At 44.6% G+C, this 22,761-nt stretch overlaps 1 protein-coding gene across 3 annotated transcripts in view; it reads right to left on the minus strand.

Moving 5' to 3' along the window:
• The window catches only part of LOC140699627 (trafficking protein particle complex subunit 9-like), a 217,169-nt gene that overhangs the window by 41,565 nt on the left and 152,843 nt on the right, over positions 1 to 22,761 (minus strand). Inside the window, exon 3 of one of the 3 annotated variants that reach the window (XR_012077862.1) lies at positions 7,742 to 7,920. The exons of the other annotated variants lie outside the window; for them this stretch is intronic. The gene's annotated coding sequence lies outside the window, so the exon portion shown is untranslated. Of the gene's footprint in view, positions 1 to 7,741; positions 7,921 to 22,761 lie in introns of those variants that run through there. 3 annotated transcript variants of the gene reach the window in all.

Here is a 22,761-nt window from a genome sequence, read left to right on the forward strand (position 1 = left end):
GGGCGGCCCCGCTAACAAGCCCCCCATAAAGAAAGCCGGCATCCACACTGCCCCTGCCGTCCCCAAGTAGCCCCGATGCCCATATTCCAGCCTGTGAATGGTCTTCTAATGTTCCCCCATTTGGTGGCACCTACCCCCTCATCCCCGCTACACACACAGAGCCACGGCAGCCTTCCCAAATCACAAATTTGATTACATCAACCCCACTTCAAATGCTTCAGAGGCTCCCTGTTAGAGTTCTAGCCCCACACCAGACCCTGCTTGCCCAGCCTCACCTCAGTACACAGGTTCCCAGTGACCTCAGGGGTCCCCTGACATGCTCCTCCCTCTCACTTGCCTCCAGGCTCATTTTGACTGTTTCCCAAGGAAGCCTTCCTTCCCTCCAACCTCCATAATTTGTTCCTCTCTTCCTAGAGCTTTCTAGGCTAAGTCAACTTCTGACAATGCTAAGCTCTCAAGAAGCAAATACATTTTGCTTATTATCGTGGCTATACCCTCTCTCCCCTATACTCACAGAAGTGCACGTGTTATGAATAAATGAATGACGGGTTGGGTCTCAAAGGGACTGACATACCTGCTCTCGCCCATCCCGATCCTTCTGTCTGTAGAATATCAGAAGCAAAACCTGAAGTACCTTCCCTGAGGGTCACTTTCTGTTGACACCCTTCACTGCCTACTGTGTCAGTTCTAGTAAAACTCAACTTATTCCAAAGCCCTACACCCCAGACTCTCTCCAGTGTCCTCCCGAGAAGGGGCTCCCTCCACCGTGGACTGCATAGGGCACTCTCCCCGGGTCCCCACGCCAAAAGCCTCCAGGCCTCTGCCTGGGCTGCACCTGCGACCTGAGCCACATTCTTGACTCCTCCTGGCTGACTCTTACTCTGTCCTCACAACTGAATTTAGAGCCCATTTCTTCCAGGAAGTCCTCTCTGATAATGTCCTTTAGGTCTTGTCTGGGCTCTATCTATAGCAGCAATATATGGAGACCAACTGGGTGCCTGCTCCTAATAAGACCACGAACCCTTGGGGGCCACGTGGGAAGGAGTGAGAGATTACAAGAAGGATGGGGAAATCAAAATGCAAAAATCACAGCCCAAGTCCCAAATTCAAGGATACTTTCTCATAAAAAAGTATAAACTATTTCACACGTGTCCAATTTGGCTACTATTTTTGTGGCTTGTGGACAGCAAGAACTTGGTGTTCTAGTCCAAAACCTAGGTTACATGCAAAGAAATGTATATATTCATATCCAAAGGAAACAAGAACTGCTCAACAACAGTTTGCAGTTAGAACTGAAAGGAAATTTGATAAAGGCAATCTCTCTCTCTCTCCTTTCTTTTCTGGAATCATATAATTTTAGAAGTATTTGCGTGACTAACAGATGGCTACAGTCCGTGATTTTGCACAGGAGTGTTTGGGGCTTAGGAAGCCCAGATTAGATTCACTCTGTAAATGAAATCACACCAACAAACTGATAGGTGCCGTGGTGGTGGAGCTGATGTTCCAAAGCAGGCAACCTTATTCTGTAAGAGAACTCTAAATAGAAAGCAAGAAATGCAATGTACTATACTGAATTTGATTTGCTATATGGGTCATTAACTGATAGTATATCTTGACTAACGGAACCCAAAAATAAATTGTCAACGTCGGTTTTCTTCATCTGACCGTTTTATGCTAACTTTGGATATTAAACACTCACTCCATATGGAAAGCTCAGGCTTACGCTGCAGCACATGTACATCCCGCGGAAGAAAGCTGACCAAAGGAGAACTGGAGAGTTTCCGTTCAGAAGCTGCAAAGTCTGGTTTTGCACCTGTACATCATTTGCAACCACGTCATCTTCAAAGGAGTTAGACGTTACCTCTGTGGGGCGAAAAGCACTGCGTGCTTCAGAATCATCAAAGAATGCTGAGCTTTGTGAAACAGTCCTGAGGCACTTAAATCATACTTTTTCTGAAAGGCTCCAAAGCTGACCCACTTCACCATTCCAGGTATAACAGGGAAGTACTGGAAACAGTAGAGAGAACATGACCTTGAAGTCTGACAAGGCCATGCTTGAATCCTGCTACAGCATTTACTAGCCGCTAAACAGACCAATTCCTTAACCCCTCTGAGAAGGCTTCCCAATCTGCAAAAGGGGGCTGCCACCGCCCACCTGGGAATCCTGCTACAGCATTTACTAGCCGCTAAACAGACCAATTCCTTAACCCCTCTGAGAAGGCTTCCCAATCTGCAAAAGGGGGCTGCCACCGCCCACCTGGGAGGCATGGATGTGAATGAAATACGCAAGTAGGGCGGCCGACTGGTACCTGACACGGGGCCTGGCTAGTTTCCCTCCGCTGCCCTTCTCCCCCTTTAAACTTGCACTGTTCCCCCGGTAATGATCAAGCCCCCAGAACAGACTACCCGTATCTTCTGTGTATCCCTGGATACATGCCTTACCCTTAGGAGGCCAGAAAAACAACTGCCTCCTCCCAAGTCACTAACAATGTTCTTAAGAGTCTGGGTATTTTTAACTCTATTTTTCAGGGAGACTACTCCAGAACTTTCCAAGCACCATTCTCCAGGTTGGCTCCCCTCCCTTTGCCCATCCCTTCTCACCTCAGATCCTCTGTCTGACTGCCTTCTGTTCATGGGAAAGAGAGTCCGGTAGGGTGGGGACTCCCTAGGCCTCCCTCCCTCCCTCACAGGTGACTGTGACTACATTCTCCCCACTCCCCACTCCAACTTCAGCTTCTGAGGGCTCTACCCTCCCAGACCCTGCAGCCTCTGCACCTTCCCAAGACGCACATGTGGCCACGACCCTCCCTGCAGATTTCTTCCTGGCTGGCCCTGCCCACCCCCCGGCCCCTTAAGGATAAATAGCATTGCTCTGAAAATGGGAAACGCCGCTAACTGACACACCAAAGCTGCATGGTCTGGGCTTTCCTCCAACCCAGGCACAGCCCTGCCCCCCCTCAGCCTCAGTCTGCAGCCCTCGAGAAGATCTAATTCACATGCAAGGCTGTGAACACCAGCAAAGAATGACGACTCCCAACGTGTATCTCTAGTCCGGCTCCTTCACTTGAGCCCCAGGCTCATCGACCCGAGTGCCTCTTTGAAGTCCTAACTTGGATGAAAAATGGCATCTTAAAAATGCCTCATGTCCACCATTTACTCTGGAATTCGATTCCTGGCAGGTATCTCCCAGACTCCCCATTTTAGTAACAGCCCCAGCACCCACCTAGTTGTCTCAGGTCACATTCAATTTCCACTCTTCCCTCCCCCCGGCCCTGCCCTGCAATCAGTCCTGTTATTTATGACAATAAGTCCATCTCAAGTGTGGTTCTGCAGGGACCATGGCCGGAACCCCACAAGCTCACAGCATGGTGCACTGAGTAACAGTCCTCCGTAGGGTGCTCCCCGGCGGGGGAGGCATCTCCTGCCACTGGCCACCTCAGAAGGCACTGGATTCTCACACAGGAGGCCCAGGAGAAGGGACTCAAGGTTCTCCCGTGGTCTGAGCTTTGAAGGGCCCGAGGTCTGGGGGAGCTCCTAATTAGCAGACACACTTGAAAGTGAGCAGATGAGGATGTGGGAACCCAGGCAAGGCTGTTCTCACTCCAACTCCTGGGCTCACGGGAGCCACGGGAAAGGCCTGTGTCCAGGGTACAGCCCGGCCATCACAGATCCCAGCCTGCAATTGCCAACCCGGACAGCCTAGACTCCATCTACTTGCGACACTTACTTCTGTTCTGTTCACCACCCAGAATGTGATGGACTCATTCAGATATTCTGGCCTGTCTCAAGTGAGACAAATTCAGTGAAAAATGAAGTGTCCACATTTGGACCAGAGCATGAAAGGAGAAACAAGGCCTCATGGTCAGCATGATGGTGGTGGCCACGCCCTTCCACCGGGTGAGATGAACCATGGTGAGGGTGAGAATCCAAGGTCCTACGTCGGCCAAATCATCTTCCTTCACGGTTGTCTGGGGTGTTGGAGACTGACTACCACAAACTAATGACATGGCCGTCAGTGGTGGACGTCAGCTGCAACAGAAACGGATTCAGCTATTTACTACCAACATGGGTTAAAAGTAAATCCCTGGGTAGGGAGGTCTGCACGGCTGCTGAGGCAAACCACAGACCCAGCTCTGAATGCCCACTGGCTGAAGCAGAGAGGAAGCTATGGCCGTTTTAGCTGTCCCTGTGTCCAACAGATCCAGGTGAGCCAGCTACTTAGGAGAAGGCCATGTATTCCTGATACTCAGAAAAACCAGCCTCGTAAACGGAACAAAATAGTGGCATGGATTTTAGACCCAATTCAGCCCCTTTATGAAGGCAAAGTAAAGTAAATGGCACGGGGAAGTTGAATGCAAAAAAAGAAAATTAAAGAACCAAACGGTGACTGCTTCCTCCAACAGCGTCCCCTGCAGATGCTCACCCCCGAGCCGGCCACTTCCTCACCAGTGACCGCCGGCTAGGAAGCGCCGTCACGCACGTCACACAGCGACAGCCAGGAACCGCGTGCCGAGCACATTTGTATAAAAGCAGGAATCGTGCAAGTTGCCGCAGAATTTGACTTTACAATTTTAAATACTCCATGAAAAGAATCCCTCAGCAGCCGCCTAAATCAATTCGCATCTCACTTCTTCAAAACAATGAAACAAATTTAATAAGGGCGCATTTGTCACCAAATAAAAGGAGGACCAAACAGGTTCCTCAAAGCAAGGATTTTAACAGGTATCAAAAACCAGTGGGTAATGTGCAAACAAAGTAAATAGTCCAAAAATTAAGAAAATACAAAATGACGAGGATAATACATGGATCAACACAGCTGTAAAGTTTTTGCTTTTTAAAACGATTGAGACAGCACGGATGGCAATCTGGCTATTTCCAATGCAGGATGTGCACAGCCCACATTTTCAGATGGAACAACATGCTCACTGGGCAGTACAAGTGAAAAAGGAATAAAGAAAAAGGAAAAGAGGAACAAGAGAAATTAGAAACACACAAGAACAAAAATGATTTTGACAGCATGTACAAGAATTTACGTGAGTGTGTGAGGCCAGGAACGCGGGGATGGTGAAACCCACCCTCACCTCTTGCTCCAGGGAAAGCAGGGGCCTGAGGGGAGCGGTGCTGCCGGACGACCCCAACGTGGTCAGCGCCCCTAACCCAAATTCCACCTACAAGCGTCTAGGCAGATTTTGAGCTACAAATTGTGGTCGCATTTCAGTCTGGACCGTTTTACTCACTTCCACCAAGAGTAGCAGGAGAGAATTAGGCTCTGCTCCTGCACCAAATCATTGTTTAAAAAACTAATGACTGTGGAATACTAAAAGCAACAATGGGGTAAAAGTGACTGGAGGAGAATGTGCTTGACCCGAGCTCACTGGCCGCGTTATCTCACTGACGTTCAGATACTGGCTGAGCTCTTATGGTACCAGGACAGACAGACCCACAAGGAGGGAGATTTAATGCGCGGCTGTATTTTGATGCCGGGAGCCATGCCTGGTACATGAGGTTCTGGGTAATCAATGGTGACAGTGTCAAACACTGTGGGCTAAGTACACATCCGGCTACTCCGCCAAGTCCCAAGTGCAGACTTCAAAAGACAAAAACAAGCTGGCATTCTTTGGTGGCTCTGCAGACTCAGAGACAAGCATTTGTTGAGTAAAAATGTCACCAGTGACTCCTATGACAAAAGAGGAGGCACTGGCGTGGGGGCTGGGGCAGGGCTCAAGGCTTCCAAAGCTCACTCACCAGTCTGTCCAGGGGGAGAAGGTGGTCCCTGCTTACGTTGCACCGATGTACCTACCTTGACTAATGCCTGGGGCCTCAGCAGGTGTTGACAGGTGAGGTGAACAGAGCCAGACTCGGTGTAGCACGGTGCTGGGAGCTATGCCCTCAGCAGTGCCCAGGCTCCTAAACATACCAGCACATCCCCAAGAAGCAGAAGGGGAGTGCGGGCATGTAGGACACAGGACCGTGTGAGGACAAGCACAGATCATGGCCACGACAAGCCTCTCCCCTTCCTTAAGCCATACAGGTATATCTGGGAGGAACAGAAAATTCATCCAGAGACCGCTAGGTGGGCTCTCGCAGGTGGGACTCGGGTCCACTTCTCTTCTCACTCACAGGGCTGGTCTAGACATTCTTTTTATCAATTCTCTAACATCTTCTCCTCCAACTTACCAACAACCAGAAAGTAGGATCTGATCTTAGGTAAGTTCAAGAATCACAGAGCACTGCCTTCACGGCGGGCCCAGCAGCATGTGCCAGGTTCTCCGACCGTCACCTGTGGGACCACCATGAGCCCTCTCCAGACTCAAGGACAGAGGCCGTAGGACGGGGGGACACAGCCTCCCTAACTCTCCCCAGCAAAGGGGGACCACTTCTCGGCAAAGACATCTCACCCTCTTCTGCCCGAGGGACAGCACGATAGATACACTGGGAAACAGAGCAGAAGGTGGGGGGGTAGGCAGCCCAAAAGAGCTCGTCTGTACTTCCGAGGCAAAGTGGGGCCTTTGACTTAATCACAGGGACAAACTGAGAATGAACATTTCCCTGCTCTGTCCCATACACCGTGATACGCCTTTCCCTGCATAAGGAGTTCATTCGGAAGTCCCTGGCGGTGTTTCTGATGTCCTAACTTGGCATGGTGGCTGTCGGGCAAGAAGAGAGGGCCTGAGCCGAACAGGTGCTGGGTCTGGGAGGCAGGAGACACCGGCTCCAGCCCCAGCTCAACCAGCGCCTCGTTCCGCCTCTCGGGGTTAAGCATCTCATCCAAAAGCAAAGGGATGAGACTGTCCCAGGACAGGCTGCCCAACAGAAATGAAATGAGAGCCATGTAAAGAAAGTTTCCCAGTTGCCACGTTTAAAATAGTAAACAAAGAAACAAACCAACAAACAAAAAACAAATACTAGAAACTGATTTTAAGAACAGATCTTACTTAATCAACTGTATGCAAAATACTATCATTTTGACATGTAATCAATGTAGGAAGTAAAGAGATAGTTTATATACTTTTGCTAGACAAGCCTCAGCGTCTGATGTGCATTTGACCTACAGCATATCTCAGCTCAGTCCAGCCACCTCCCCAGTGCTCCTAGCAGCAGTGGCTTTGGCTAATTTATTGGACAGCAACTCCAGGGTTCCCACCATGGTCCTGGCTGTAAAGCGGGAGTAAGTGTCCACACTAACCCTAAAAGGATCTCTCTGAAACAAAGGCGGATTCACTTTGAAATGTCTGTAAACCGGCGGGCTGCACCTCCCTCCCCCCTTGGCTACAAGACAGACTTCTTCCTTGCTGATCCCTTTCTGGATGTAGGGAAGAAATCCGGCACACAGCCAGGGTGGGCTGGCCTCCAGGTAAACTTACCTGCTGTCTGTGTCTCCTTCTCAAAAGGGATGCAGATGAGGGGAATCTTGCCCCAAAATTCTTGTGGCCACCATCCAGCCACTTGGACTTGAGCAAGATGAAGAGTGAGTCAGTGAAGTCCTCGATCCTCTTCTCCACCACCCTGCAGTCCTCGTAGATTGAAGGACACGTCGGTGAACGGCTGCTCGGCTACCTCCCCATGCAGCACAAAGACAAAGAGCTGAGGGTCATTAAGCCCGGTGCCATACAGCCCCTCTGCACGTGCAGCTTCTCCAAGGCCTTGGCAGAGAGACAGTTGGTAATGGTGACAAGGCCCACGACTTTGCGGTGTGTCTGGAAGACGCTCCACCCATTCTCAGGCACATAGTGGTGCCTGTAGTGGATACAGAATGTCCACTGGGAGCCGCATGGGCTGATATGGCTCACTGAGGTGAGTAGCTGATAGATGCAAAAGAAATTCTCCTCTGAGATGATCTCCATTGGTTGGACCACAATGGGAAGTGTCTGGTGGTCCTCAGCACACTGCACGTAGTCAGGGATGCTCATGTTGCTGGCCCTGCCGAGAGGGGTGAGGAGATGGAGGTACATAATCTGCTGTGTGCTACGGGCCCATCTGGGTTGCTGTGACCTGGTGTGTACCAGCCAGAAGGCAAGGGAAGCCAAAGCAAATCCGGGGGTACAGTTTGTCCTCAGAGTCTGCACATGGCTAATGTATCTCAGATCATATTACCCAGCTTTTGGTCTAGGCTTCCTGCCTCTGCAGAGAAGGGTCATTTCTTATTTTCTATTTCCAAGCACCTAGCAAGGCCCTGATGCAAAGTCACTGCTCAAAAATGCTGAATAAAAAATGAACAAAGAAAATGCTTTCCCCAAACCCCTTCAGCAGAATATAAAGAAAAGGACCACAGTAGGATTAAAAGATCTGGATTTCTATCCAAATTATTTGAACCCCTAAGCTTCATAATAATGGATAAGAAAACTTGCCTAGGGGAAGAGGATACAGTTCAGTGGTACAGCACATGTTTACCATGTACGAGGTCCTGGGTTCAAAACCCAGTACCTCATTTTAAAAAATGAAACAAATAAATACACCTAATTACCCTCCTGAAAAAGTATTTTTTAATTCAAAAGTCAAAAAACACCTTGCAATTGACACAACATTGTAAACTTGACTATACTTCAATTAAAAAAAAAATCCTTGCCTTACAAGAATATATCTGAATTACGGATGTTTGCAAATGTAAAATGTCTAGGGTACCACCTGCATAAAAAGAGGTGACTGTACAAATGTACTATCCCTCCTTAAGGAGCTATACTTCCTTTGGGGGGGTTATAACCTCTCAGAGCTAATTTTCTCAGATTAAAAAATATAAACATTGCCTGATTCTCAGTAGTGATGAATAATCAGATAAGCCAAAGAAAGCATATGACCCACAGAGTTTACTCAATAAATGTTTGTTGAATGAATGAATAAACAAGCAAGTGAATGCTGCTCCCTGCCACAGACCATCATAATGGTACTGCCTGGAAATCCCAAGCCCACGTTCACCCGACTCTGCACTAACAAAATGGGTGACCTGGGTAGGCCTGTGTGCTTCTCTAAGCCCCAGTTTAATCATGAATAGAAATGAGGGCAATAACACAAACCTCAAATTGTTAGTGAGCCAGTAATGAATTGTACCCCAACACTGCAAGATGGAACCGTTAAGAAACCTGGGCAAAGGGTCCATATGCCCTCTCCATATAATCTCTTACTACCACATGGGAATCTACATTACATCTCAAAATAAGAAGTCTAATTTTTTAAAGAGGTTATTGAGGTTAGGTAAGCTCACTGTGTCAAATTAGGAACACACAGTACAAATAGGTCAATGCCCAGCCCATGAGATACACTCAGTTATCATTCCCACTGAACCCACTGGTACCTCCAACTTCAGAGCAAGAGAATGGGTCCTCGTGGCAACAGGCCACAGCACCTGAAGCTAACAAAGCTAATGGTGTCCATTTCAAAGAGCCCCTGAAACCACCCTTGTTCTAATTTTCTATTTGTAATTTTTTTTCCTTTTCATTAAATAGAAACTCCCAATTCCATAGAATTCTTACTAGATATCATGATGGCAGCCCTTCAAAGCCTGACCAAAGAGATCATGATGGCAGAATTTCTTGGTGAAACAATAAAATGAAAAGCTATTTCCACAAGACCTCTGAGTAAATCTACAAGGGAACTTCATCCTGGACTGAGGAAGAGGACTGGGGAGGAAGGGGTAATCTGGGGCACAGAGAACTATGGGCCACCTGTCCCACGATGGGCTATAGACCCACCCTCACCCTCCAGGAACTTAAAATACACACAGACAGTCTGCTATGGACAAGATTTTTTAAAACCAATCCCTGAATCCCTAGCAGGTCTGGTTTCTACCGAGACACAAATGGCTTATGTGTATAATGTTTCACAAAAGCCTTAAAATATTATCACCCCTACTTGACACATCAAGAAACTGAGGTAGAGAAGTTTATCACATTCTACAAGATTAGAGAGAGGCCACGTCAGTCACCATATTTAAATCCAAGCCCCTGCTCCAGATCTCACACTAGAAAGTGTGACATAATGCCGCTTTCCTGCCCTCTCCCTGCAATCAATCTCTGAAGAGTCTTTTCTGTTTCACCTGGGATCACAATCACATTCATTTTCCACAAAGAGCTATGTCACTCCTTGGAGGACTTATCAAAATCTAAAGGGTTGGGCTGAGAGGAGAGATTTGCATTTTCTGTTTCTCAAAGGAAACATGGCTTTAAAAGTCTTACTTATCAAGTCTTAGCCCTCATTGTGCAGAGAAAGAACCGGAGGCTCAGATGAGAAGAGGAAAGGGCCTTATTAACAAATATTGCCTCAGCGCAGCACCAAGCCAGCCCTGGGCCCTTCTGGGGGTGGATCTGGGAGGCCCAGGAGAATGAGTGTAATAAAACAGAAAGAGAAGAAGCATACAAGGCCCTGTCTCTACACCACCATACCATGAATTTCCACCAAATTACCCAGTATGGGTGCAGCCAATATTAAGGTTGTCTAAACAGGTTATTGAAACCTGGAATTCTCAACCATAGTGGAAATTCCAAAATTTACTGTGCCTTTTTCCCAGTTCAAGCATCAATTCAGTGGGCACTCTGTACCAGGGACTACAGAGGCCTGAATTTCTCCCAAATACAGATCTCTATTACCACATGTGCAAACCACATAAAGGCCACCAGAATAAAAGCACCCACAGATAAGATGGAATTACTGAAACTGAAAGCAGCCAAAGAGCATATATTACTAGGAAAAACGGTGCTCCTATAAATGGACTCATGAACATAGAAAGTAAACTGTGTTTAGCAGGCAGGAAAGGGGGGATTAACAGATACAAATTAGTAAATATAAAATAAATGACAAGGACCTGCTGTATAACACAGGGAACTATATTCAATTCCTTGTAATGAGTTATACTAAAAACAATCAAAAACATATATATATACATATGCATATGTTTATAACTGAATCTCTGCTGTACACCTGAAACTAACATTGTAAATTGACTACACTTAAATAAAAAATAATTTAAAAAAATAAGTAAAAATAAAAGCAACGCCATTAAGAAAAAAAAAAGAACACTCTAATCCCCTTAACTGTATGTGGTGGAGAATTCTGGTTGCAAGCACCAAGTCCACTAGATCACTTCAGCACTGGCTGTCACTCTTTCTGACCATCAGAGAGTCACTTGCTTCCCTGAGGTTACTTTTCTCTTCTGTGAAAGGCTACAGTTGCAACTAACGATGTATAGAATCTCATCATTCACAAGTACAACAAGTAGTGAGGACTTCCCATGGGCCAGGCACTGGACAGATGAAAAGATAGGGTCCCAGATATATTCATGGGTAGAAGAAGTTTATGCCATAAAGACATTAATTCTTCCAGGTTTGATAGACAGATTCATTGCAATTCTGATTAGAATTCCTACCAGATTTTTCTTGGAATGTAACAAGTTAATTTATGATCAGGAATAGCCAAGAAATTTCTTTAGAACCACCACTGGGGAGGGGTGGATAGGTCATTCATTTCTACTGGTCTTTATGAAGTGATGAAAACGTTCTGGAATAATAATGGTTGCACCACTGTGAATATGCTAAAAGCTGCGGAATTGTACCATTTAAATGGATGGAATTCATGGTGTGTGAACTATATCACAATAACACTGTTACATGAAGAAATATTTCTTGACAATTATTTTTCTGTTTATACCACTAGTCTATCACACAATTTAAGAAAAACAAAAAACCAAAACAAACCAAACAGTGCCAGGAGCTCTTTAGGACTGCAATATCCCTGGGTCTCCAAGGCCTCTGGTGGTGCTGTTCCTCTTAACACACACTAGCTGGGCTGGGCTAGTTAGGGACTGTAACTATCTTTTTAAAATCGAGGATCACTCCTTTCACCCTGGGAGAGGGAAGGAAGGAGGATGTCACAGCCTCATGCCTTCAGCTCATTTTTAACAGAACCAAGCCCTGCTTTCACCACTGTAATCACTCTCACTATAAAAACACGTGACATCAACAAGCACAGCCATGATAACACCTGAAAGTGTTCAAGGTACTTACCTGCAGCAGAAAAACTGAGGGAGGAGACAGAAGCTCGCTCAGCACTGAGGCTCCCTTTTCCCGACTCCAACTGGAGAAGCAGGGCGTTACAGCCTGAGGCTCTCAGCCCAGGGAGCAGTGCCCGCGCCACTGAGCTGGTCCTCCGGGAGCCGGAAAGGGAGAGGAGGGCTGCCCCGGGGGGGAGGGAAAGGGGAGGGACGGGGGCTGCAGCCCTGCTCGGAGGCCAGCCCCAGCCCCAGCCCCAGCCCCCCGCCCCGTCCGAGTCCGCAGTCCCCGCCCGCCCGGACACAGCCCTCCCAGGGGCGTGAACGGGCCGGCGGCCAAGGAGAGGAAGCCAGGGAGGAGAGGACTCGCGGGCGGGAGAGGGGAAGGGGACGCCAGCCGCGGACTGAGGGGATCCCGGCTGGGTGAGAGGTGGCAGGTGCACACCTGGCCCTTGGCAGCTGTGGCCGGGGCGCCGGGGCAGGTGGCGCGGGTAGAGGGGTCTGGCCTGAGCAATTCATCTGAACACGGGCTGACTGGCGCCCTTGGGGACTGTGACAGGCGGACCGCCCTCCCGCAACCGCCTGAACACTTTTCCGGGAGCCCCCCACCTTGCACTTCCACAGCCAGAGGCCCCGGCCCCAGACAGGAACCAAAGGCCTACCGGGCGACAGAGTTGAGAAAACTTTGGGCCCGATCCCCGGCTAGGATATGGAGCTTCCAACCAGCGGACCACTTGGCACTGACTGCGCATGCGCAGGAGGGCCAGCGATCCTCTCTGGGTTCTGTGAGAGAAGGTGGGACAGGGAGGGAGGGAGAAGATGGGAGCGGGTGGAGAGGACGGGAAAATTGGAGAGATACAGATGGACACGATGAGCAGAGAGTAGGGAGGGATCTGGAGAGGGGAGGGTCTTAGCGGAGTTGGAGAGAAAAAGCTTTACCTCTGGGGCACCCCTAGGCGGCAGACCTGCCTCTGTACCCTTCTGTAACCCTTCAAGTCCCGCAGCTCAAGTTTTACCTCCCTGATCCAGCCCTCCATCGGATGCTTCTGCAGAAACCCTATGGGGATCACACCCATTGCCCCCACGCGGACCTGGGTTTTCTCTTGCTCTGAGAACCAAGCACCCGCAGGTGTTGTCGTTCAGAACTACCTTGGGAAAGGTACATAATCCCCTTTTACACGCTGGGAAACAGGCAGGCAGGATCACTGCCTTAGCTCCACTGTCCCAGGTGTTGGGCTGGCGGGGAGCGGGATGGTACAAGATCAGAGCCCCAGACAGAGCAGACTGCCTGAGTGTTGGTGCATAGTCCCCATCCCTCCTGGGTAAACCATACCCAACCCTAGTGGAAACATCAAGGGCTCACAGTAGTTCCCTGGGTGTGGGAGAGCTGTCCTCATGTGAAGGAAAAGTCCAGCTGGGCTAACAAGCTAAGTCACAAATCTAAGTGTGATTAGTGTCGGTTTACTGATCTAAATTCTGCTGGGCTATCTCATATATCTGAAGTTTAGTGTCAGTTTATTGGGCTAACAACCTAACTCGTAATTCCAAGCTCAACAAGTGTCAGTAATGTGATCTACTACAAATTGATAAGCTCCAGTGTACTGATTCCTTGCTTTTTGTTCTTTGAGCCTTATTGGCTAATTCCCCCTTACTTGTAATTAAGCCTTTAAAACCTCATGTGCACGTCTTGGAGATGCTCAGAACTTCGGAGCAGGAGCCCCTCTGAGCCCACCGGCATAATACTTCTGAGTACACCCAACACCCCGATTGGTGCTTTTCTTGGCTGGCCTGTTTCCATAACACTCAGCTCCAGTGCCCAGCTTTCTAGGTAGATAGGAGTGTTACCAAGTCGAAATTCTTTCTCCTCAGTGCAGGACAGGACAATAAGTTGGGAGACCAGATGTTGGGGCACGGAATAGCAAGTTTCTGTAGACCTAGATGGCAAACTAATGTCCTGGAAAACCATCTCCCCAAGTCACAATTCAGGCTCCTTTCCTGTGTGCTTGGTTGTTGCAAACTTCTTAGTGTAGGAATTCCTTCTTGTTAGAATCCTTTCTTCTTGCAGCTATCTGCGTGGGTCAGATCCCTGCAAACCTCCAACTAAACAAACGTTATTTTCTATTCTGTAATTTGCTATCTTTTAATGAATGAAAAAGTGTTAAATATCCTTAAAGGTCAGAGGCTTCAGAATAGGATCTCCTGTTTATTTCAGGCTCCAGGCAACATTGATTACAAGCAAGATGAAGCCTAGGAGACAGAGCATAGGGTTAAATTCAAAGGAACAGATCTAATATGGAGTCAGATTTGTTCTGTTCTATTACCCGGCCAGAAGCCACTTGAGGATTTAAATCCGTTTAAGTTAAAAATAACTAAAATTTTAAAGGAATTTACATACATATGTGGGAATGTGCAAAACATATCTGGAACAGCACCCAAAGGATAGCAAACAGTGGCATCTCCAGAGAGGGCTGAAAGAACAGAAGATTAGGGAAAACTTCTTTCACTTGTGTATTTTTGTGCTCTGTTTGAGTTTTTTTTAACCATTTGCTTGTATTTCTTTTTCAGTTAAAAAAAAATGTGTAATGGAACAAAGGAGTAACTAGCATAGCAAATACAGCAGCCATGGAATCACTGAGTCATCACTTTTGATTTAAGCCAGAAAGCATTTATTGACTCTCTCCAATGTGCAGTCGTGTTTTAAGAATTCTTTTAATATAATAATTATTATTATTATTATTACTACTACTACTGCTACTACTATTAATATTACTATTATTACTATTATTTTATGAAATAATAACACGGTTTATCTCACCCCTGCCCATGGCTGGTGAAAAACCAACTGAGTTTTTCTTGAGTTGTTTTCCAAGGAGTAGAGATGAGTTTATAAACAGAACACATCTTCAGGGTAAAACAGGCAGAGTGCTTTTCCAGCAGGCCAGACAGCTATGAAGGGTTTTCAACAGAGGCGCCCAGAAGCTGAGAGAGAAAGCCTCCAGGACACTACAAAAAGCTGCCCAAACTGCCTTCTCCATGGCACTACTGAAATAGGAAAGAACAAATCTGACTCCATATTTGATCTGTACCTTTGACTTTAACAAAGCCAAGTTAATATGCTCCGGTCTTTTCATGGGTTATGATGTCACAGAGGAGATGGACAGGTCAACAAGGAACCACTCTGCCGTGATTATGGAGCTGGGGAAAGGGATGGGCTGCAAGATGTATGACGCAGCGGCAACTGTGCCCGTGCTTCTAGGCAGGTATCCAAAATCGCCTCGACAAGGTGTCAAACACCTGTGCCCACGTCCTCATCAACAGACATGTATTAAAGACAAATGGAAACATATAAAAGGCCAATACCCTTGATGGGTACACCGTTCAAAGAGCAAAGTCTCAGTTTGACAACTGGCCATCTCGGTTCCCTGAGATTCATTCTTGAAGAACCTTAAAAACCACTCCTCTGTCCTCAAGAAGTGCTGCATATTTGTCCTATCTTTGGCTCAGGGATGGAGCACGTTCAAGTGAACTTTAATGTCTGCACAGATTTGACTGTCTTACTCCAGGTTCACTTGTCCATTCCAAAGAGGCCTGAGCTAAGTCCATCCTCCGTAAGATCTATTCCCTCCAGGGACAGCTCATTGAGCCTGTAATTAAAAGCCAAGTGAACAAGACTGTCCTCTGCTAAAATGTTCACCCACCCTTCACTGTTTTCTTAATCTCCTCTCCTGGCTAATTGCAACAGACTAACACCTCCCTCCACCAAGATACCCAACTATGCCATTTTGTCTCCCCAAAGAGAAAGTAAGGTCCATAAAAGAGGAGAAAACTACATAGTCACCTCTGAATTCTTAGCATATAGTAATGTCAATAAATAGAACTCAGATTATTGCTACTTTCCTTTAAAACCATTCTGGTTATTTGAATGAGACCTTGGAAGAGAGGTGTTTGCTGTCCAGTATCTTGATCCACAAGACTCTGGAGGCCTTTTTTGGAATAGCTGTTCACTGATTCATTCAAAACACAACTTATCAATCAAGGAGTAGCTGTGCTTTTCTGCCAGGAGTTTGTGGTCACTCTCATGCCAGAACAGCTTTAAACTATATCCTTATTTTGGATTTGTTATTTTTCCCCTCTTCCAACAAAATTGACTTTCCTTACTTTCTTGTCTTGAGGAATTTTTTTTTTCCCCTTTCACCCTTTAATAAACCAAGATTCTCAGGATGGGCTAGGCCCATTATATGATCACCCATCCAACTCCTAATGTGAGAGGCCTGGGGCTAACCTCCTGCCCTCCTGTCAAGGCAACTGAAAATCAGTTCAGGAGCCAACCAGCACACCACGGATTCTAACGCTCACTTATCTCCCAGAATCCCTGTTTTCTCGTTTGTCTTGGTTTCTGAGGATTTCCCCTTTCTTGACAATTAGTTGTGCAGCTTGAAAGATGAGGAAGGAAGGTTTTATTTCTCAATCAGCATTTTAAGAAACTTGTCTAATGAAGGTTTCCAAGAGGTTCTACAACCCTCCATTGCCGAGACAGAAAACACACTAGACATTTTCTAAATTTAGCTCTCATGTGCATTTTTTCTTTGCTTTTGTTTTCTTAACTGCTAACAGACATTATTTAATTAAAAAAAAGTAAGGCCCCAAAAAGGATATAACACTGAAGGGGCAAACAAAATTAAAGGGCAAAGACAGAAAAATGGTAACTACTCTACAAAGTTAATATAATACATACACTATGTATCAGATCAGCAAGTCTCAGTAACAGCTAATTGAAACATGACCATGAGGTAAAATTTCTCTCCTGTCAGGACATGGCCAACAGAAAATACAATTAAACCAACACACTAATATCCTAAGTCTGGCAAGGTACAGAAGGCTACAAGCTAAATGTGTCTTCTTCTGGAAAAGAAGGAGACACACCAGCTCTTCTCTGTGGAGCCGGAGCCCACGGGAGGAGGGTGAAGTGAGCTGTGTAAGTACCCAATTAGCAAAGTGAGTGATGAATAAATAGACGTGAGCTTTGTTGACAGTGATGATACTACTATTCATTTGTGCTTTAAAGTATGACTTCACTTTCAGTGATCAATACTTCGGCGTCCTCAGGAGTTGAGATTTTAGGAAAATGCACAGCCTGGGCCCAGACCTCCTATTTAAGCTCGTGACTCTGCCTAGATATCTCAAGGGCACTCCCAACTCAACCTGCAAAGAGCTGACTTCACGGTGCTCCTCCCATAGCCGTCCTGCCCAGGGCCTCTGGTCGGGGGGTAAGGTCTCCCTGCGTCTCCCAACTCAGGCCCATTACTCACAGATGTGAATGGACCCCTCCTTCAGGGACCAGATATCCTCAGTCACAGAGTACCACCACCCTCAACTGACCTACCAGATACTCACTGGCACTCACTCAGCACTGACTCTGTGTTGGAGACCACGCTGCACACTGCACAGTGTATCTCTCTGGATCTCCACAACAGTCCTGGGAATTGGGTACATCACTGCTTCAATTGATTAGATAAATTGTTTCAATTCCTTGCGTGTGTCATTCAAACTGACACGGCTACTAAGCCACAACCCTGGGCCTGAAAACCACTTGAAAATTGAACACTGCTACACCTCACAGCCACCCTACTCTGACTCATCACATCACCTCCTGCCAAGCCTTCTAAATGTTTCCAAGCATTCTACAAGACAAATGTGAACTACGAGAGCACCCCACTCTCCTACTTAAAATCTGTCAATGATGGTGCACTGCCCTTAGGAGAAAGCCCCACCGGGCTTGAGCACAGCCTAAGACCCCAGCATCCGCGTTCCCTGCGTGGCCGCGCTGCCTCACCCACCACGCAGCTCTACACGTGCCGTGTCCAGGACAGGGATGCTGACTCCTCACAACCCAGGGCTTGTCTCACTCGAACAATGATCACATTCTTCAGTGTTCATCTTCATTGCTGACTCTCACAAAAATGTTTTCTCATGATGAATCAATATCTTTTTCCTTACAACTTCCCATCATTGATAATGAGCTCCCCCCAAAAGAGAGAAGACCTAATTCTCAGTCTCCTTATCTGTAAAGTGAGAATAACAAGGAAATATATGAGGTTTTAAGAGAAATAATATTCATGTGAGACTGAGGGACAATTCCATCATACAGTAAGCACTCAATGTGTGCTTACTTAATATTAGTAAGAATATATTGCATTCTAGCAACCTTCAATCAATGTTTTATGACTTTGTCCAACAGACTACTGACAAACTGTTGGACGAACCACTTTGAGAAGATCAGCACTAGCGTACTGGGAGAGGTAAGCGCTGACTCCATTTACAGCTGCAGCTACCCAGCACTACGGGGCGGGGGCAGTTTGCTCAAACTCTTACATGTTGCTTGAGCATTTAGTCCTCGTTACAGAATAAAGATAGGTGTTCTTTAGTCAAATCTCCTGAAATATAAATCTTCAAAGATTGATGCAAATTAGGTTTCAAGTACAACACTCTCACTAGAATTTATTTGAAAATTATAGTCTTAGCTACTCCACACATCAAAAGGGCATAATCTTAATGTATCTGACTAAATACACTGAAAGGGTTGTTTAAAAGGAATTAAGAAGAAGCCATTCTGAATAAGCTCTCTGTATCATCTGCAAAAGCCCCACCCATGGGTCTCATTTCTCACTTCCACATAGGTGTTTTCAAGTAGCTTACCTTGGGTCTTGGTTTCTTATAACACGGGGCGTGGAATAGTTGTGGATAGATTTATGTAGCAAATATATACCTAGGGTATTTGCTGTGAAGGAATTCTAGAAATAAGAAGATTGATATATAGTACCACCCATAAGAAACTCAGCCTTTCCATTTACAACAGCATTAAGAATAAAGTGAGAGATACATTTAACAAAAATTTACAAGATTTGTACATTGAACTATTTGAAGTATTACCAAAATAAATTTTAAAAGATCTACATATATGGAAGACATTCCATTTTCATGGAATGATTGACAATATTATTAAAAATGTTAAGACTCCTCAAAATGATCTATATATTCAGTGGAATCCCTATCAAAATTCCAGCTAACGTCTTTGCAAAAATTGAAAAACTGAACCCAAAATTCATATGGACGTGCAAGGGGCCCAGGACAGCAAAAACAACCTTGAAAAAGAAGAGTAAAGTTGGAGGACTCACTTTAAAGTGTACTAAAATTCTATAGCACTAAGTCAGTATGAAACTGGCATAAGTTTGGATAAATAAATTTAAGAGACACAATAAAAACCCACGGGGAAAACTTTCATTTACAAACAGTTTTCCAACTGGGGGCCAAAAACACTCCATTGAAAGAATAGTCTATTCAACAAATGGTGCAGGGACAGCTGGGTATCTGCAGGCAAAAGAATCAATCTGGAATCTGAACACCCATATTTTATATAACAAATAAAATTAATTCAAAACAGATCACAGACAGAAATGTAAAAATTAAACTTATAAACTTTCTAAAAGAAGACACAGTATAAATCTTTTTGGGCCTAGGATAGGCTTTGGTTTCCTAGATACAAAACCAAGAGCACAAGTGATAGAAGAAAAAAGCAGATAAACTGGACTTCATCAAAATTAAAATCTTTTTATTACAAAGGACATCATCAAGAAAGTGAAATGACAGGGGAAATTGTTATCTCAAGTCAGAGAGGGCGTGCTTAGCAAGAAAAATAAAATAAATCATTTCATCTATCTACCTCCCCTGTAAAGGAATTGTTTTAATGTTTAAAAAAAATATAGTGAAAAGACAGTTTGCAGAATAGAAGAAAAATTTTGCAAAGCATGTATCTAATAAGAGAGTAGTATCCAGGATATATAACGAATGCTTTCAACTGAACAATACAAGGAAATAGACACAATTTTTACATTTACCATGAATTTAAATAGATATACAAACGGCCAATAAGCATATGAAACGATGCTCAGCATCACTAGCAAAATCAAGAACAAAATGAAATCTCATTTTACACCCACTAGGATGGTTATAGCCAAAACATGGACAATAACAAATGTCATTCAGGAGGCAGAGAAACCTCATATGCAGCCAGGGGAAAGGGACAATGGTGCAGCTTCTTTGGAGAAGTCTGGTATTTCCTCAAAAGCTTAGAGTTATATGGCTCAGCAATTCCACTCCTATATGTAGAGTCATCCCTCAATACCCTTGGGTGGTTGGTTTTAGGAACCCCACACCCTGGAAACCATAATCCAAGGATGTTCGAGTCCCTTTACAATCAGCCATCTGGATCCATGTAGTGGAAACTACAGATATGGCGGGCCAAATGTACAGCCAAAAGAATGAAAACATATTCTCATAAAAAATTTCACATCAATATTCATAGCAGTATCATTCAGAGTAGCCAACAATTACTAACAATATCCATCCATCAATGAACGGATAAACAAAATTACCAAGAATAGGCCCACAAATTTTTGGTCATTGAAACTTTGACAAAGGAGGTGACAACATACAATGGAGTAAAGACAGCCTCTTCAGCAAATGGTGTAGGGAAAACTGAACAGCTGCATGTAAATCATTGAAGCTAGACTACTGCCACACAGCATACACAAAAAAGAATTAAAAATGTGTTAAAGACTTAAACATGTAGACAAGACACTATAAACCTCTTAGAAGCAACCATAGGCAAAACATCTGACATACATCTCAGCAATGTTTTCCTAGATCAGTCTACTCAAGCAATAGAAAAACAACCAAAAATATACAAGAGGGATCTAATTAAACTTACAAGCTTTTGCACAGCTATGGAAACAGTAAACAAAACAAAAAGACAACCAACCTATGGAATGGGAGAAAATATTTGCAATAAATGAAACTGCTAGGGGCTTAATTCCCAGAATATGTAAGCAGCTTTTACAGTTAATATGAAAAAAAACAAACAATCAATTCAAAAATTGGCAGAAGTCCTAAAGAAACATTTCTCCAATGAAGACGTACAAATAGCCAGTAGCCACATGAAAAAATGTTCAATATCATTATCAGAGAAATGCAAATCAAAACTGCAATCAAGTATCACCTCTCACCAGTCAGAATAGGCATCATTCAGAAGTTCACTGACAATAAATACTGGAGAGGCTGCGGAGAATTGGGAACACTCCTACACTGTGGAGGGAATTCAGTTTGGTGGAGCCATTGTGGAAAAGTGTATAGATGTTCCTCTAAAGACAAAAAATTGACCTCCCATATGAACTAGCAATGCCACTCTGGGGCATATATCCAGAAGGAACCCTAATTCAAAAAGACACCTACACCCCAATCTTCACAGCAGCACTATTTACAATAGCAAGACATGGAAACAACCGAAATGTCCACTGAGAGATGACTGGATAAAAAGGTTGTAGCATATTTGTCCAATAGAATACTATTCAGCCATAAAATAATAATAAAATAATGCCATTTGTAGCAACATCAATGGACCTGGAGAATGTCATTCTATGTGAAGTAAGCTATAAAGAGAAAGGAAAATACCATATGAGATTGCTCACATGTGGAATCTAAAAAAAAAAGAAAGAAACAAAAAGATAAACTTATCTACGTAACAGAAACAGACACAGAGTCATAGATACCAAACTATGGTTACCAGAGGGGAGAGGGTGTGGGAAGGAATAAATTGGGAGTTCAAGATTTGCAGATACTGAGTATGTAACAAATAAACAGCAAGTTTATACTGTATAGCACAGGAGAATATATTTAATATCTTATAGTATCTTGTGTTTAAAAAGAGTATGAAAATGAATACAGGTATGTTCCTATTTAACTGAAATGTTGTGCTGCACACAAGAAACTGACACAAAATTATAAACTGACTAGACTTCAATGAAAATATTTTTAAATAGACCAAAAACGAAAAAAAGGAAAATGATATTATCAAACAAAAAGAATAAAGTACTAATTCAGGCTACAATATCGATGAACCTTGAAACTTTATGCTAAAAAGCCAGACACAAAAAGTCAAATAGTGCCCTTTAAGGTGAACTGTATCTAAGCTTTTATTTTACTACTCCTGTAAATTTTCCGGTGGTTTGAAATCTATCAATATTAAAATAAGATGTATTATACATTAAAAGCTTAAAACGCTTCCTCACAGGAGGGCTTTTATTATTAAATTCAGAAACGCATATAAAGCTCTTGGAAAAACACTTTGCACCTCCACACACAATCACTGCTGTCACTGCCACTCAGAGGGTGGTGCCAGCACTGATGAGAGCTGCCTCCACTCTCTCCCCTGCAGAAACTAGTGAAGGCCTGAGCTCTGACAGGCAGGGTGAGCGTGAACCTGGGTCAGACACAGCCATGTCCCAGGCTCTGCGTTACCCAACTTTCTTATAAAAACTGCAACATGAAATGTAAACATGCTAGAGGGATGTATCTTACAACACGGGGAATACAGACAATGTTTTACAGTAACTATAAATGGAGCATCTATTGTACACCTGAAACTAATATCATATTTTAAATCAGCTATATCTTTCTAAAAAATTAAAAAATATTTCTAAAATGTTATCACTTTAATATTCAATTCGGTTTTAACTAACTACTAAACAGCTTAGAATGTATAAAAGCATTTAATTGTGCTGTTTGTTTACATATTTATTCACATTCAGCCTCTTGCTAAAGAGAATTTAAACAATTCTTTTAAAAACAGCTTAACAACCTTAACAACAAAAAGGCAAACCTGAGAGTGAAGAGAAAATGGATATTCAATACTTAAATGAAACCAGGGGGAGATAAACTCATAAAAATGG

This window comes from Vicugna pacos, chromosome 11, assembly GCF_048564905.1.
Source record: "Vicugna pacos chromosome 11, VicPac4, whole genome shotgun sequence".
Taxonomy (NCBI): Eukaryota; Metazoa; Chordata; class Mammalia; order Artiodactyla; family Camelidae; genus Vicugna; species Vicugna pacos.